Below are 17,791 nucleotides of genomic sequence, written 5' to 3'. Positions count from 1 at the left end.
ACTTTCCAAAATGGGGTCATGGGGGGGGAGGGGTTATGCCATCTGAGCATTCCATGGCATCTGAAACTGCGATAGGCAGTGAGAAGTGGAATCAAAAATGTACACCCTTAGAAAGCCTGAAGGCGGTGCTTGGTTTTTGGAGTCCCGTACGCGGCTAGGCTCCCAAAAAGTCACACATGTGGTATCCCCGTACTCAGGAGAAGCAACAGAATGTATGTTGGGGTGTAATTCCACATATGCCCATGGCATGTGTAAGCAATATATCATTGACAACTTTGCGCAAAAAAAAATATATATTTTTCCCGCAACTTGTGTCAAAATATAAAATATTCCATGGACTCGACATGCCTCTCAGCAAATAGCTTGGGGTGTCTACTTTCCAAAATGGGGTCATTGGGGGGGGGGGGGGGGGGGAGTTTTGAACGGTCCTGGCATTTTATGCACAACATTTAGAAGCCTATGTCACACATCACCCACTCTAATCACTTGAAGACAAAGCCCTTTCTGACACTTTGTTTACATGAAAAAAAAAAAAAAAATTTACGTTGAACCCACAAACATATTTTTTTAAAGCAAAGGCCCTACAGATTAAAATGGTGGGTGTTGCATTTTTTTCTGCCCACACAGTATTTGCGCAGCGATTTTTCAAACGCATTTTTTGGGGGAAAAAACACCTTTTTTATTTTAAATGCACTAACACACACTATACTGCCCAAATGTTTGACGAAAAAAAAAAAAATATATATGATTATCTTAGGCCGACCATCTCGGATACCAAACACGACATGCTTTAAAATTGCGCACAAACGCGCAGTGGCGACAAACTACATACATTTTGAAAAGCCTTTACAGGTTACCACATTAGATTTACAGAGGAGGTCTACTGCTAAAATTACTGCCCTCGATTTGACCTTTGCGGTGATGCCTCACATGCATGGTGCAATTGCCGTTTACATATGATGCCAGGCCGACGTTTGCCTTTGCGCAAGAGCAGGGGGGACAGGGGTGCTTTTTTTTGTAAACTGTTCCTTTCATATTTTTTTTTTACCGTTCTCAGAGAATGTAAATATCCCCTATGATAGAAATAGTTAGTGACAGGTACTCTTTTTAAAAAAAAAAATAGATCTTTCCTCTGTCCTCAAAGCATCTGACTACACCAAGATCAGTGTGATAAAATGTTTTCCCAATTGCGCCGTTTATATCAGGGGGGGACATTCCCTCCCACTGCTTGTAAAAGCAGTCTAGAGGCCAATTAGCCGCTAGGATTGCTTTTACATGAAAGCCGACCGCTGGCTGAAAAGAATGATACCTAAACCCACAGGCATCATTCTGGTATAACCATTTAAAATCCAGCAACATACCAGTACATGTATTGTAATCTTTTTTTTTTTTCCATGCAGCCTGTTGGCTGAACGAAAAAAAGATTGATCGGTGGGTATGCCCACCATTAGAATACCACCCTTCATCCACCCACTTCTAATGATGGGCATACATGCACCATTTATATATGCCAAAGCATGGGGGCATCCTCCCACAAAAAAGTTATGTCGCGTACACACGCTCTGACTTTTCCACGGGCAAGCCTTCATCGAAATTTCAACCGTATGTACGTGGCATTAGGAGCAAAAAAAATAAAAAAAACACACACACACACACACACACCTCCGCCCCTGCTGCCCCCGTGCTTCAGCATATATGCTCTTTTTTGTTGTTTTTCAACTGTAGTGGTGAAATCACCTCCTACAGCACTGGAGTCACGGCTTTATGTATCGTGGGAGCAAATGCTGTTGCTGTCAAGATAAATAAATCCACGCAACAGCTGAATGGCATACCTGAAAACAGTAAAGTAAATTACATACCTGAAAAGCAAGCATGATAAACATAATAAAACATTGCAGAATAGAATACAGTAAAAAAAAAAAAAAAAAAAAAAAAGCAGAATAGAGAGGGAGAGAATAAAACGACTATATATATATATATATATATATATATATATATATATATATATATATATATATATATATATATATATATATATATATATATTACACCCACACATACAACAAAAGTTTGGACACACCTCATTCAAAGAGTTTTCTTTATTTTCATGACTATGAAAATTGTAGATTCACACTGAAGGCATCAAAACTATGAAATAACACATGTGGAATTATACATAACAAAAAAGTGTGAAACAACTGAAAATATATTTCATATTCAAGGTTCTTCAAAGTAGCCACCTTTTGCAGCAGACACATCTCTAGAACTGTTAAGAGGAGACTGTGTGAATCAGGCCTTCATGGTAGAATATCTGCTAGGAAACCACTGCTAAAGAAAGGCAACAAGCAGAAGAGACTTGTTTGGGCTAAAGAACACAAAGAATGGACATTAGACCAGTGGAAATCTGTGCTTTGGTCTGATGAGTCCAAACTTGAGATCTTTGGTTCCAACCCCCATGTCTTTGTGTGACGCAGAAAAGGTGAACGGGTGGACTCTACATGCCTGGTTCCCACCGTGAAGCATGGAGGAGGTGTGATAGTGTGGGGGTCCTTTGCTGGTGACACTGTTGGGGATTTATTCAAAATAGAAGGCATACTGAACCAGCATGGCTTACCACAGCATCTTGCAGCGGCATGCTATTCCATCCGGTTTGCGTTTAGTTGGACCATCACTTATTTTTCAACAGGACAATGACCTCAAACACACCTCCAGGCTGTGTAAGGGCTATTTGACCAAGAAGGAGAGTGATGGGGTGTGACGAACGTGAGTGTCAGATCCCCGCCAACTTGCGACGAAGGACCGGCCGACCTCACACCACGCTGTCACTTACGTAACAATGCCACTCTCAGCCGCGCCCAGCACAAAGATTTTCCAGCTTGCGGGACCACAATCTACGTACTAGTAGCCCGAGAGCGATTGTCACTGGGCTAATGACACAATTAACCCTTTAACTGCCACCAACATTGATAAGGAAGCGTTGGTACTCCCGTCAATTAGCAATACCAATTAGGATTTTAGAATAAGCATCTGCAGCACACACTGTCACCACAGGCAGGTCTGCTCAGAGGCCTTACTCTACAACAGTAACGCTCTTCAAAAGGCAGAGGTTCGTTTATAGCTTGCATTAAGAGTTTTAGAGACAAGGTTGACACTTTTCAACATAAAAGGTTTATTATGAAAAGGGCAAACTTGGTGCAATAAAGTGTTACAGAAAAATATGTTTTAAAGAGATAACGACAATATACAGCCACAAAGTAATAGGGTAGAATTGAAGAAGAAGAATACTTGCAATTAATGTCCAAGATTGATCAGAGTTTGATCGATGAACTGGGTAATCGGTTCTCAAACTTGGCAGATGCTCCTGCTTGGATGGTAAAAAGGAGAACTCCCTTGACTTCGCATCTCCTCTTTTCTGTCCGATCAAAAAGGGGAGTTGACACGACCAGTAACCAATGGTCTGGTCATCTGATTTAGGGGCTAGTTACTGGGAGGGTCCACATTCACGCCCATAACCCAGGTACACTTTCTGATACATATTCATATCTCTGCAGTTCTAATAGTTACAGACTACCAACATCCGTGTTATTGTACAGCGTGATATTTGCTTTAAGAAAAGTCTAAACGTGACAAGTCTACCATGGTTATTCTACCTAGGACGATTAAATGGGGCCAGGGGCCTTCCGTTTGATTGTATTCATGTCTGGGCTCGAAACGTTACAAATTATCTGAGGAAACTAAATATGTCTGTTTGGCTGTGCTATGAGTTAGCTGGAAGTTATGAAACATGTGTAACGTTCATACTTATTCCTCAGTCTTCAGCGTTTATGACTCTAAGGCATTTACGACAGGGGTCTGCGGATTCTGAGGTGAGAGGACGACAGTTTTACGACAGGCCAGGAACCCTGCCAGGAGACATTAAGAAACCTAGATTGCTCTGTTCCTTGGAGAAGATAACAAATCTTTTGAAGTAGAATGCCTATGAATTCCTGAGAATAAGGGAGGGAGGGAGGGAGTTTCTTTCCACTGCTTATACTGTTTTTAAACAACATGGCTGCTGTATGGTTCTTACACAACAGCTAGTCGCGTGTCCAGCGCGCAATATCGTTACATGGGGTGCTACCTCTTGAAGCTCATCAAGAGAATGCCAAGAGTGTGCAAAGCAGTAATCAAAGCAAAAGGTGGGTACTTTGAAGAACCTAGAATATGAAATATATTTTCAGTTGTTACACTTTTTTGTTATGTATAATTCCACATGTGTTAATTCATAGTTTTGATGCCTTCAGTGTGAATCTACAATTTTAAAGAAAACTCTTTGAATGAGAAGGTGTGTCCAAACTTCTGTACTGTATGTGTGTATATATATATATATATATATATATATATATATATATATATATACACACACATACACATACACACACACACACACACACACACACACACACACACACACAAAATATATAAATAAAATAAATAAAGGGCTGTTACTGATCAAAATTTTTTTGTTCGATTGACTAAATTTCGATTAATTATAAACGCACATACAGATCCAACTACTTTTAGCTGATCTCCTTGCAGGCCGATTCCCAGTGCAGCTACCAACAACTGGAAAAATGGATAGCAGGATACAAAACACACACAAAGGCAGCGCTCGATGGGAATAGCATTAAAACTTTTATAGTCTTCAAGTAGGTAACCAAATAAATATTGCACTGGAGATAAAATCGATGCAGCTACATAAACTGTAAAAATGGTGCGAGTAATATCAAACGGTACCAAAAGCAGTCATAAAAACATGTAGCCAAGTATGATACTGGTATAAAAATGTGTACAACGATACCACTGCTGAATCCAGATGAGGAGAGGTCAACATCAGTCCGTCGGCATGTAGATGTCCCATGAAGGGAACGATCACAACTCCCAGTGGATGGTTGTAGAATCCCAGGTTGAGAGAGGGAAGTGATAGAGGGAAGTGTAACAGCCCTTGCGTGTGGCAGATAGTAAGGTCCTGCCGGCATGCAGATATGAAGGCACAGCAAAGGAGCCCTTCAGATGGACACGGCAAGCCCCGCCGGTGTCCGTGACGTTACTGGATCTCTGACGGAACTCCCTGAAGGCCCAGAAGCCGTCGGAGAGGTGAGTACCAATCAAAAGAATTTTTAATCGTTCAAAAAAATTAAAGTTTAATTAAAAGTTAATTTGCACAATATATATTTTCACTTTTTTTACCGCTTTTGTAACTAACTGTTCAACTTTTTGGTTCCAGGTTTGTGTCTCAAATGCGATGGCATCTTGGGAGACCCTGTGTAAATGTGTCCTGGCCTGTGAAATACTGTACCCTACACTAGTGTGTGGTAGCGTTCAAAACATTTCCACATATCAATTGGCTTTGCTGAATGCTCATGTGCTAAGTATAGGGACACTTTTTTTGTACCAGCGTCTCGCCTTACGGGCAATATGATACGGTGCCAAACAACTGGTCCGAGGTCCACCCCTCCCATATTTTGGTTATAATCGTGGACACAGAGGGGTTTCTCCACAACACCAGTCATACGAATTTGGACGGTCGTGTCTGCATGAAGGGAGGTAAGAAAGAAAACATTCTTATTGTCCCTCTACTTCACAGCGAGCAAATTATTACACCTTGAGCAGGCTCTCTCCCCCAGCTTAAGACAGGATTATATTCTACAAGCCACTAGGGAAAGCCCCAGCGCACAGTGCCACATGCTCCAATCTGATCTAAAAAGCGGCATGCTCGTGTAATAATTGTCCACATACAAATGGTACCCCTTTCCAAATAAGGGCGATACCAAGTCCCACACAAGCGTCTTCCAGCTCTACCTGACTAGGTTTTCCCTCAAACCATAAAGCTCCATGTATAGCCTGTTGCCCTGTCAGAGCTTATACAGCTTGACCCCGTATCTGGCACGCTTGCTGGGAAGGTACTGTTTGAAAGACAAGCGGCCAGAAAATATAATTAGGGACTCATCAACGCAGACAATTTGATGGGGAGTATACAAGTCTGCAAAACATTAGTTGAAGTGGTTTATGAGGGGCCGAATTTTGTAGAGCCGATCGTTTTCAGGGTCTCCACGTGGACGACAAAGTTCATTGTCGTTGAAGTGCATGAACCGCAAGATCGCCTTGCATCGTTTCCTGGCCATGGAAGCAGAGAACACGGGCATATGGTCACGTGGACCAATACGTCCGTAACTTCAAGAATTTATGTATGGCCATGTTGAGGCAAAGGCCCAAAAAGATCTAAAATTCAGAAACCGCAAGTGGTTTCCATTCTCTGGCAAGGGCGTACTGGGGGATTAGCGGCGGTGAAATTACCAGCATACAAATTAGTCAATAGATCTTTAGAGATCTTCCGTGAAAAACAGCGTGACGTAAAATCAGCTGTTTCCACCTGAATACCAGGTTGGCCAGTGAAAGGGGGGGGGGGGGGGGGGGGGGGGGAGTACGGGTGCTACAGAAGTGGTGGGGACCCAATCAGGATTGGCGAATGCAGCAGGAAGGGCACGTCGGGCCTGTCTTTGTCTTCTTGGTGGCAGCGGGACACTACTTGTGCTTGCCACCTTGCCAGCTTGAACTGCACTTATGGGACTCGCCACATCACCACGTGATATGGCAGTGCTGGATGTACAACCAGGGTGTACTAGGCCGCTGGTGCTTGCCAGTTCACCAGAAGGAATAGCGGCGCTAGTAATGGGGTCGGTACGCCTGTCCTTAGCAAGGACCTCCTCTTCGTCGTCGGAGCCACCTGACATGGAGACGCCGTCTTCTACGGGGTTGTATTCTGAGCCAGAATCTGACAGATGCGTGACCTTCCTCTTCACTATCGGTCAGGCTCAGAAACTTGTAGGTCTCTTTACTAGTGTATATTCGCTTTGCCATTTTGGGCTCTAAAATTAGTGGTACACTAGTAAGGATTCACAGGTAAAAAAGCACCTGACCTGCCAGCAAACGCTACAAAAAAAAAAAAAAAAAAAAACTTAGCGATCGCAGGGATCAGGCCTGTCTCTGCAAACACTGTGATCGATACTGCACTTGGCTGGGCTAGGGGGCAAAAACGCAGGTGCTAGCAGGTATCTGGGCTGATCCCGCCAACAATGCGTTTTTTTGGAACCCTAAACTGCTGGGTACGCTAGTATAGATCTGATCAGATATTGGTCTGTTCAGATACTATACCAAGGGAGGTCTATGCTTTGCGCATGGATGTTAGCGTTTCTGGCACCAACCTGGGGCAGACCCTGACTGACGCTAACATTTAATTTAAATGACCCGTCGGGCAATCAGGGGGTTAAACCTTTATTGGGTTATATACGGCGGGTGCCCTGATGCTTTAAAAAGCAAACTAACAACCAGCCACTTATATCATCACTGGTGAAAGGGTTAACTCTAGGAGCAATTATAGGGGTACCTGACACTATAAAAACCTGGTGGCGAACCCCAAAAAAAAAAAATAGGATTTTTTTGTACTCACCGTAAAATCCTTTTCTTTGTCTTTCATGGACGGACACAGCCTCTTCGGTCATAACAAGTGGGTCATGTTCCCCATTTACAGGAGAGGACTAGGCAGAACATGTTAGATACATATACATGTCATTTTAAAACAGAGCTGAACAGCCCCGCCCAGGGGGCGGTCCCTCAGGACATAACCCTCCTCCCAGCAGCATGCAGCCTCAGTTCGTAACAAGGATTTTACTGTGAGTACAAAAAAAAAATCCTATTTTCTCTTGTCGTCCATGGACGGACTCAGCCTCTTCATTCATGACAAGTGGGACGTCCTCAAGCAGTGTCAAAAAAAATGAGGGGTGGGAACAGTATCAGTCGAAAAAAAAAAAAAAAAAAAAACACACCCAAGTTCACCCCAAACAGGCAGAGCTCAACGGAGGAGATGCAACTTTAAACAGCCGCCAGCCAAACCTTGCGGCCGAAGGAAGCATCTTTAGATGCACTCACATCATCCTTGTAAAATTTTGAGAAAGTGTGAACGGACGACCAAGTCGCCGCTTTACACACCTGTGAGACAGACGCTTGATGTCGGAAAGCCCAGGAAGCACCAATTGCCCTGGTTGAATGTGCCGTGACCGGAAACGGGGGCGCCCGCCCCCTAAGAGCATAAGCCTGTATGATAATCTGTCTAATCCACCAAGAAATGGTGGCTGATGAGACCGCCAGGCCCCTTTGCGGACCAGATACCGACACAAAAATTGAGTCAGAGCTCCGAAACGGAGCCGTAGCCGACAGGTACACCCGCAGAGCGCGTACCACGTCCAAGGAATGAAGTGCAACCTCCCTAGCATTATAAAAAAGAAAAAAACACTGCGCTAAACCAAAAAGGACCGAAAAAATGCTGCTGGTACCAAAAATATAGATACATATATTGGGAACAAATAAGAAAAAAAAAAAAAAAGAAAGGTACAGCACAAAAATACTAAGTGAAAATTCTGATGTGACACAAAATTAAATAATAAATGAAAAATCAACCACTGTGTGTCACTGAAGGTTAACAAATGACTGTGAAAAAATGTGTACAAATCAAAAGAAATATAATAAAACACAAAAACATATGAAAAATCTTGAGTGAATGCATATAACTGAGAAGTGGTTTAAACTGTCCGTGTGTTTATAAAGATAAACAGTATGTGCAAGGAAGTGGTTCCAAGAGGAGTGTTAGTCCATATATTCCCAAAGCTAGGATCAGCGCGAGCACCTTGGTGAAAACTCTTGGTGCCGACGCCAGGCCAAAAGGGAGGACCACAAACTGATAGTAATCCTCCCCGATCGCAAAACGCAGAAACCTTTGGTGACTTGCGCAGATTGGGACATGCAAGTATGCGTCCTTGATGTCCAAGGACGCCAGAAAGTCCCGAGTGGAGCGCAGCTACCACCGAGCGAATTGATTCCATGCGAAATTTTCTTACTTTCACAAAGACGTTCAAAGCCTTGAGGTCCAGGATCTGATGGACCCTGTCCTTCTTCGGGACCACAAACAGATTCGAGTAAAAACCCTGAAACCTCTCGTCCTGCGGAACAGGTAAAATAACTCTGCAACCTAGCAGGTCCCTTACTGCCCCCAACAGGGCAGCACGACGAGCTGGTAGGAGAGGGAGACTTGAGGGAAAGAATCTGTTCGGGGGATAGGAAAGAAACTATTTTGTACCCCGAAGAGACCACCTCGCACACCCATCGGTCGGAGAGCAGAGAGGTCCACCGAGCTGTGAACCTGCGAAGCTGTCCCCCCACCCATGAGTCGGGCGGGGGCAGGCCTTCATGCAGTTGCGGGCTTGGGTGACAGCTTGTTTGGCTTACGCACCCAGGGACCTTTCTGTCCCCTAGCTGAGCCCCTGTTGGGCTGGGAGGGTTTACCCGTGGGCCCTGACTGGTGAAAAAAACGCTTCTGTGCGGGAAAAGGACCGGGCTTTCGGCGGGGTTCCTTCCCCTTGGAGGACTGAGGGAGGAGAGTGCTCTTCCCTCCTGTGACATCTTTGATAATGTCGTCCAGTGAAGACCCAAAAAGCCTCTCACCTTTGAAGGGTAAATCCGCCAAAACCTTCTTAGAGGCCTGGTCCGCAGACCAGCATTTTAGCCAAAGGAGGCGACGTAAAACCACAGCCGAAACAGAAGCCCTGGATATCAAGGGTGCTGCATCTAGTGAAGCATCACAAACATAGACAAGGCCCTGGACCAGTTGGTCACCCAGTCTAATTACCTCGGATGGGAGCTGGTGCTCCTCCGCAGCCTGGCGCAAAATCTTTGCCCACTCAGTAAGTGTCTGAGACACTAGGGTAGTGGCCACAATAGGCCGCAAGGCAGACCCCAGCATGGTAAACATGGAGCGGGTCAGTGCTTCGGATCTTCTATCAGTCTGATCCTTACTTACCTGGCAGGGGAGACACCATGATCATGAAGGTGGTTCTCCCAGGGCGAGGCACGGCTATTGCACACTCTAGGCCGTGCTGATAGTGGTTGTCTTCCCTGCCGCTTCTCGGCCTTTTGGCTGGGACTGGGTGTGGTATCTGTCCTTATCAGTTGTCAGCGGAGCGCTGAAGCACCGCCTACATGGGGAGGGTGGATGCAATCCAATGATGTCATTGCACCTGGAAGGATGGTTTCAGCAGGGGCTACGCTGTGCTGCCCGACAGAATACTGGGGGCCGGCCCATGGTTGAGTCTGAGCCATCTGGAAGGGTGCTTCTGGTGAGGATGAGTACTGCGCTTGGTCTTTTTGCCGAGTTCTAGTCTGGCCTTCTGGCTGGCTGGTGTAAGTGCTATCTCTGTCAGCGATCCGGTTGGAGGAGCTGGTAATGCCCTGTGGTAGGAAGGGGGTAGGACCATGCAAATCCGCCGGGTTGGCTGGCAGGGGTGGAGGGCTGCACTGGCCGGTCGGGGGGGTCGGATATGGAACGAAAAGCCTATGGTGCATGTGCCCCTGGAGTGGCAGTCCAGGGGTATCTGAAGATCACTGTGTGTGAGGGACACATTGATTTAAGATACCACGGTCACTGCACCAGATACACGCTTTTTTTAGCACCTGCCTCCTGGGCCGGGCCTTTTGGCTAGGACCGGAGGAATTTTTTATTCCTGGCCGGAGGGCCTGGTCATTGTTTCACCACAATGGCCACTTCTTTCACTCTCCTCTCCACTATCCCTTCCCCCACTTTATTTTATTTAAGCCTGTGTTTGTCACTTTTTTGTCTTTTTTTGTTGTGCACGTTTTGTCACTGTGTGATTAGTAGGGTGCGGGTCCTCGGGCCAGCCCTGAACGTCTTGGGAGTGGGTGGACATGGCCTTCTGGCTTAGTTCGCCTGCTCTCATGGGGTCTCCCTTTGGGGGAGCCCCACCTAGTACTGGGAGGGTTCTGTTTCGGCAGTCCCTCCGAGGAAGGTGGGTCCGTGTCGGCTTCGGTTGCTCGGACCACAGTACCTCAGTCCCCGTCTTGAGCCTAACGCCCCGGGGGATCAGGGTTTGGGTCCCTCTTCACAGGAGGACCACTTGACGTTGCACCCGTCTGCACGTTTTTGTGAACACTCTTTATGTGTGTGCACATCAGTCTGATCCTTAAAAGCAGGAACTCCCTCTACAGGGAGAGTGGTCACCTTGTTTAGCCGGGCGACCGGAGGGTCCACCACTGGAGGAGAAGTCCACTTCTTTAAGAGGTTCTCCTCAAAGGGGTACCGAACCGCCAGGCGGTGAGGGACTACAAAAGCCTTCTGCGGCTTTTCCCATTCCGCATCAATTAATTTATCAAAGAAGGGCACATAAGGAAAAACCTTAACAGGAGCGATCTGATTTGTGTGAACCAAAAGAGACTGAGCCCTCAGCTGTACCATCTAGCTTAAAGCGGGGGTTCACCCTATCGACGGGAAATTTTTTTTTTTTTTTATTTTACCTTAAAATCAGGCATTGTAGCGCGAGCTACAGTATGCCTGTCACGAATTTTTTACCGCCGTACTCACCTTGTAGTCGTCCATCGAAGATTCCGGGGAATGGGCGTGCCTATCGAGACGGAGGATGATTGACGGCCGGCTCTGGCGCGTCACGCTTCTCCGGAAATAGCCGAAATAGGCTCGGTCTTCACGACGCGTGCGCATAGCCTGTGCGCAGGCGCCGTGAAGAGCCGAGACCTACTCCGGCTGTCTTCGGGGAGAGTGACGTGCCAGGGCCGGCCGTCAATCATCCTCCCTCTCCATAGGCACGCCCATTCCCCGCGGGAGCCGGAATCTACGATGGACGACTACAAGGTGAGTACGGGGTTAAAAAAATCGGGACAGGCATACTGTAGCTCGCGCTACAATGCCTGTCTCGATGGTAAAATGTGTCGGGGGGGGGGGTGAACTACCGCTTTAAGGGAGTCCCTTACAGCATTGATAAGCTCCCTGACAAGTGCCTTATCATGTGTCTTCCTCAGGAAGGTCCTGGTCCACGTCTTTAGATAAAACAGAACCAGGCACCCGCGCAGCCAGGTCCTGGTCTGAATCTGAACATTCCCCTGGGGATAGCGGAGGGAGGGGGCGCTTTTTACCCCCCTTACTGCCACATGCTGCTTCCACCCTGGCCACAAATGTCTCCAGGACTGCCGACAAAGTCTATAGTGAGTGCAGAAGCAGAAGTACCAGCTGCCTCTGCCATGCTGGGGGAAGGAGGACTAGATACTGACTCCATATCCTGAGGAAAAAACTCCCAGGGCCCAGTTCAGAATGAACAGAAGAAACACCCACCACTCCTGCTGCGCTGACCGGGGGGGGGGGGGTTGTACAGGGGACTCACCACACCGGAGAAGAACTGCTCAGCACCGCTGCCTGTGTCCCACACACCGCTGCGTGTGTGTGTGCGCGCGCGCGTGTGTAGAAGTCATGAGGTAAGCTGTGGAATGCTGTGAGGAGAACGGCGTTGTGCGCCGTGAAAACCAACGCTAGAGACCGAGGACTCAAGCAAGATGGCCGCCGAGCATCCACGTGGAGCCTGGTGCGGCTACAGCAAAATGGCCGCCAATGGGATTTTCAATGCAAACTGAAAATCCACTAAAAAATGGCGCCAGCAGAACGCGGCAAAACACAGCATTTGAAAAGGGTGAAAGCCTGCAAAGGCTGCTCAGCCCCCAAACGTCGTGAAAAAAAAAAAAAAAGGGACCCTTAGCAGTAAAAACACATAGGCCAGGCGCACAGTCCCCTCAACCAGGTGCCCCCCCCCGACAGCATGTATAACAGCAGAGGGAAAAAAGGGAGCAGGGAAGGGAGGATACCCAAACCCCAGGAATAAGAAGGAGGGACTGTACTTACCCGTCCTCGCAACCACTCACTGGTGCATTCCAGACAGGCATACAACCGCAATGGAGGTAGCCGTCAGCCAGGTCCACTGTGAGTGAGACAACACTACAGCTCAGTCATGTGCGGACCTCAGAGCAAAGCTCACTGGCCACCCCAGGAGTCATGGGGCATGTCGTAGGAGACCCAGCCTCTTTGCAAAGGTGTGCTCACGCTCACTGGCCGAACTGAGAAGACTACAAGGATCTATGATATCCAGCCCGTCTCAGCCGACAGTTGATAGAAAAAGAAAAAAATAAATAAATAGAAAATAAAATCCTTTCCTCGGGCGCTGGGCCCAAAGAGAGCCATACGTCCTTCTCCTTTGCTAGGCAAAACGAAACTGAGGCTGCATGCAGCTGGGAGGAGGGTTATGTCCGGCGGGGCTGTTCAGCTCTGTTTTAAAATGACATGTATATGGATCCAACATGTTCTGCCTAGTCCTCTCCTGTAAACAGGGAACATAACCCACTTGTCATGAATGAAGAGGCTGTGACCGTACATGGACGACGAGAGATTTTTTTTTTATATATATATATATATATATATATATATATATATATATATATATATATCTCGACACAGCGATCAGAAAAACGTTCGCTTAGTGACACTGGCGATAAGGGGGGGGGTAGGGGGCAACCCTGGACCTAAAGGGGCCTTAGGCTAACTGCCCTAACACTTTTTACAGTCACAAATTACACTAAAAGCAGTGATCAGTAAATAAATGACCAGCAGTCGACCGATATTCGGCCGTTTGAGAAATAGTCATCGGACGATTTTTAACCAAATTAGGCCGATAATCGGCACCCTGTTCTGTGGATTGCCGCCGCGGCCATAGCATCAGGAAAGGCCGCGGCTTCGGCCTAGCTCCAGCTATCTTGGTACACCCAGCATGGCGGCCCTCCTCTGTTTACACCCACAGAGGAGGAGGAGGGGCCCGCGCTCGTGGGACACACACACCGCTCTCTGGTGTCTGTACTGAGGGAGAGGGGGGGTGTCTGAGTAACTTGTATAGCGCAACAAATGCAAACTTAATTGCTTCAAGGCGCTTGGCATCCAGCGTCGTACCGGTCTTTCAGGGGGGGGATGTCTGTACCGAGGAGGGCGGGATATCTGTACCGAGGAGGAGAAGGAGAAGGAGAAGGAGAAGGAGAAGGAGAAGGAGAAGGAGAAGGAGGAGAAGGAGAAGGAGAAGGAGGAGGGGGGGGTGTCTGTACGGAGGAGGAGGAGGAGGAGGAGGAGGAGGAGGAGGAGGAGGAGGAGGAGGAGGAGGAGGAGGAGGAGGAGGAGGAGGAGGGGTGTCTGCACCGAGGAGGAGGGGGGGGGGGGTGTCTGTACCGAGGAGGAGGGGGGGGGGTGTCTGTACGGAGGAGGAGGAAGAGGAGGAAGAGGAAGAGGAAGAAGAGGAGGAGGGGTGTCTTTACCGAGGAGGGGGGGTCTGGCACTGGCAGGTGGCACTGGATGGCTTTAGTTGGCACTGGTGCAAAAAAATGGTGTCACCCCCCCTTAGTACAGACCCCCCTCCTCAGTACAGACACCCCCCCTGTGTACAGAGGAGGGGGGTCTGCACTGAGGGGGTGTGTCTATACTGGAGGGAGAAGGGGTCTGTACTGAGGGGGGGGCAAAACCATTTTTCCCAAAACGGCTTTCAGGACAGCACCTGAGAGATATCATGGCTCCTCCTCCACAGGAAACACCTCCACCAATTAAGACTTTAAAGGGAGGCCTCCCCTTCCACTCTCCATTTTTTTGTGTTTCCTCCAGCTGGAGGAACACCTCCGGTGAGGGCCATGATCTCTCAGGGCTGCCTGGGAGAGGTATTGGTTCTCATCCCTAATATTTTTTTCTTCCCGAGGGAATGACTCTCCCACTTGCCTGGTGAGGGCGGTCCGTGGGTCCCTTCTCCCTCTTCTGTGCTCGGGGAGAGCCCGTACACCCGGAGGTTACGGTCCGTTTTTCCGACGGAGCAGCGGGTCCGTGAAACCCATCGAAAGAGGCTCCGGCGTCAGGAGGGCCTCAGACGCGTCCTGCGTTCAGGAAGTGGCATCGCTTCCGGGTCGGCGCAGCGTCATTTCCGGCGCAGGCGCAGAGGGAGAAGGCAGGGTCACCTGGTGCCTTAAAGGGGACTTCCGGTTCCGGGTCAGCGCGGCGGCGTTTTTGAAATCTGGAACAGTGTTCCCATTCATCTGCACGCTGCTGCAATACTCTGCAATGGAGGATGATACTGCAGCTAAGGGGGCAAGCCAAGGCACCAGCAAGGCTAAGGTAAGGGAAGTGTCCTGCACTACCTCAGCTATCTCTCTCTTAGGGGGGTTTCTTCACCCATCTCCCCCTTTCCCCACCCTCCACCTCCCTGTCTGGTCAGTGTCTATGTGGATGTGTCTACCTAGATAGGGGTGCTATGGTGGTGATGGTCTTTGGCTTGTAGGGCACAGGGGATTACTGCTATGTTTCCTGAGTGCACCTGGGTGTCAGTTGTTACCGTTATGCCAGTTTTTTGAGCGCGCATACTTTGTCTTGTCTGTTTATACAGGGAAAATGCTCTGCTCAGGTTGTGAAGAAAAGATGCCCTGTTTGCAAAGAGAAGCTCAGTGATTCTTGGAGTAAAACTCTTTGTGCAGACTGTACTAAAGATGTGCTGAACACCTTCCGGATGTGGGGATTTAATATCTACCCTTAAGGAAGAACTCTGTACCACATTTCAGGCGTTCAGGTCAAACCTGGCTCAGGCCAGACCTGTGGAGGAGGCTGGAGTTTCACAAGACCCTTCGCTGGGTGAAAAACATACCCTCTTTAACCCAATAATCCAAGACGATTCTCAGGAAATCCAGCTAGACTCGGATTCCGAAAATGAGGATGAGGCGGAACCTGCCTCAAAATATAAATTGTCCCTTGAAGAGGTTGCAGGCCTGTTAAAAGTGATCAATGCAACACTGGGGATAGAGGAAGAGAAAAAAGAACTCTCCCTGCATGACCGAATGTATGCAGGGTTAGGGGATACCAAAGGTCGGATGTTCCCAGTACATTCATTAATCACTGAGATGATTAAGAAGGAATGGGTGGAACCGGAGAAGAAACCATTTTTTTCTGGGACTCATAAACGGAGGTTCCCTTTTGAGGAAAACCCGGAAGCCATCTGGAATAAAGTCCCAAAATTGGACGCTGCATTTTCTCAGGTTTCAAAATCGACGGACTTGGCCTTTGAAGACATGGGCTTACTAAAGGAGCCTATGGACAAAAGAATAGAGCTGCTGCTTAAAAGAACCTGGCAATCTGTGATGAACAATCTTAAACCAGCTATGGCATCAACTTGTGTGGCCAGAAATCTGGAACACTGGTTAGGCCAGTTAAAAATCACACATCTCAGCAGATTCCCCAAAACAGGAGATCTTAGACTCCTTTAACACTCTTTCTGCAGCCGTATCGTATATTGCTGATGCTTCAGCAGAATCTATACGTATGACAGCAAGATCAGCGACTTTGACCAATTCGGCCAGGAGAGCCTTATGGCTTAAGACCTGGCCGGGAGATGCGGCCTCAAAGAATAGGTTATGTGGCTTACCTTTTTCAGGGGATCTGCTGTTTGGTCTGGAATTGGAATCGATCCTGGATTGAACGGCGGTTAAAAACGAAGTCCTTACCGATCAAGTCTAAAAAAGCGCCGGTCTGCAAACGTTTTTTTTCGTCTGCAAAAGGCAGCAGGAGGAAAGGACTCAGTTCAAGAAAAAGCAGTGGCCTGCGCAAAAAGGTCGCGGTAGGGGTGGAGTGCTCCTCCGTCCTCCTTCAGCCCCCGAGAAACCGCAATGACTCTCCGCTACAGGTAGGGGGAAGACTCCAAGAGTTTGTCCCTCAGTGGAGAAGCAGTACCGCAAACCTGTTTATCATAAACCTAATTCAAAAGGGGTACGATATAGAGTTCAGGGAAGAACCCCCGAGAAAATTTCTGGCAACAAATGTTCCAAGGGATCCTGCCAAGGCTCTTGCTATGAAGTCCCTGATTCAGGAACTGATAGACCAAAGAGTAATTGTGCCGGTTCCAAAAGCGGAATTTTTTCAGGGGTTCTATGCTCATGTTTTTCTGGTAAAAACCATCAGGAAAGTACCGCCTTATCTTGAACCTAAAGGAACTAAATCTGTCAGTGATGTACAGAAAGTTTCGGATGGATTCCATCTTTTCCGTAAGAAGTCTCCTAAGGCAGGGTTGCTTCATGGCAACGATCGGCTTACGAGATGCCTACCTGCACATTCCCATTGTGGCCAGCTCCCAAAAGTTTGAGATTGGCTCTAAGGGAAGGAAAGGAAGTAATTCACTTACAGTTCAGGGCTCTTCCCTTTGGCCTATCCTCATCCCCAAGGGTGTTTACAAAAGTGATGGCCGAGGCGCTGGCACCTCTTCGTCTAGAGGGGATCTCAGTGGACTATCTGGACGATCTGCTGTTTTTTGCCCAGTCCAGGGAGGATCTTCGGAGAGATCTAGACAGAGCTCGGTCTCACTTGGAGGCCATAGGATGGATCCTGAATCTCCAAAAATCAAGCCTGATTCCCTCTCAACAGGTTCTGTTTTTGGGTTTCCAGATAGATTCTGTGGAACAAAAGATTTTTCTCCCAGAAGAAAAATGAAAGAAGGTGATAGAGATGGTTTCTCTTTTGCAGGGCAGTCAGGAGATTTCCATCAGGAGGGTAATGTCAGTTCTAGGTACCCCGACTTCCTCAATACCCGCAGTGCCCTGGGCCAGGTTCCACTTCAGGATTTTCTGCTGAAAGTCTGGGACCGCGATCAGAGGTCCCTAGACTTACTGGTCAAAAATTCCCCCCCAAGGTAAAAAGGAGCCTCTGGTGGTGGAGAGACCAGGAAAGACTGTCGGCTGGTCTGTTGTGGTCCTTCCCATCCCAAGTAAGGATAACGACCGATGCCAGCTCCTGGGGGTGGGGGGCCCACATGAACAGTCATTGGACTCAGGGGTCATGGTCCGC

At 47.8% G+C, this 17,791-nt stretch overlaps 1 protein-coding gene and 1 non-coding gene across 8 annotated transcripts in view; one reads left to right on the top strand and one right to left on the bottom strand.

Moving 5' to 3' along the window:
• IPPK (inositol-pentakisphosphate 2-kinase) overlaps nt 1-17,791 on the bottom strand; it is a 1,052,241-nt gene that overhangs the window by 1,007,606 nt on the left and 26,844 nt on the right. The gene's annotated exons all lie outside the window — the stretch shown is intronic.
• On the top strand, nt 9,885-10,043 carry LOC120946299. The gene has a single exon (XR_005750657.1). It is a non-coding gene; the product is annotated as a U1 spliceosomal RNA (small nuclear RNA).

The sequence above is a fragment of the Rana temporaria genome, chromosome 7 (genome assembly GCF_905171775.1).
Source record: "Rana temporaria chromosome 7, aRanTem1.1, whole genome shotgun sequence".
NCBI lineage: Eukaryota > Metazoa > Chordata > Amphibia > Anura > Ranidae > Rana > Rana temporaria.
Note: the sequence above shows the minus strand (reverse complement) of the source record. Positions and strands in the feature narration are given on the sequence as shown.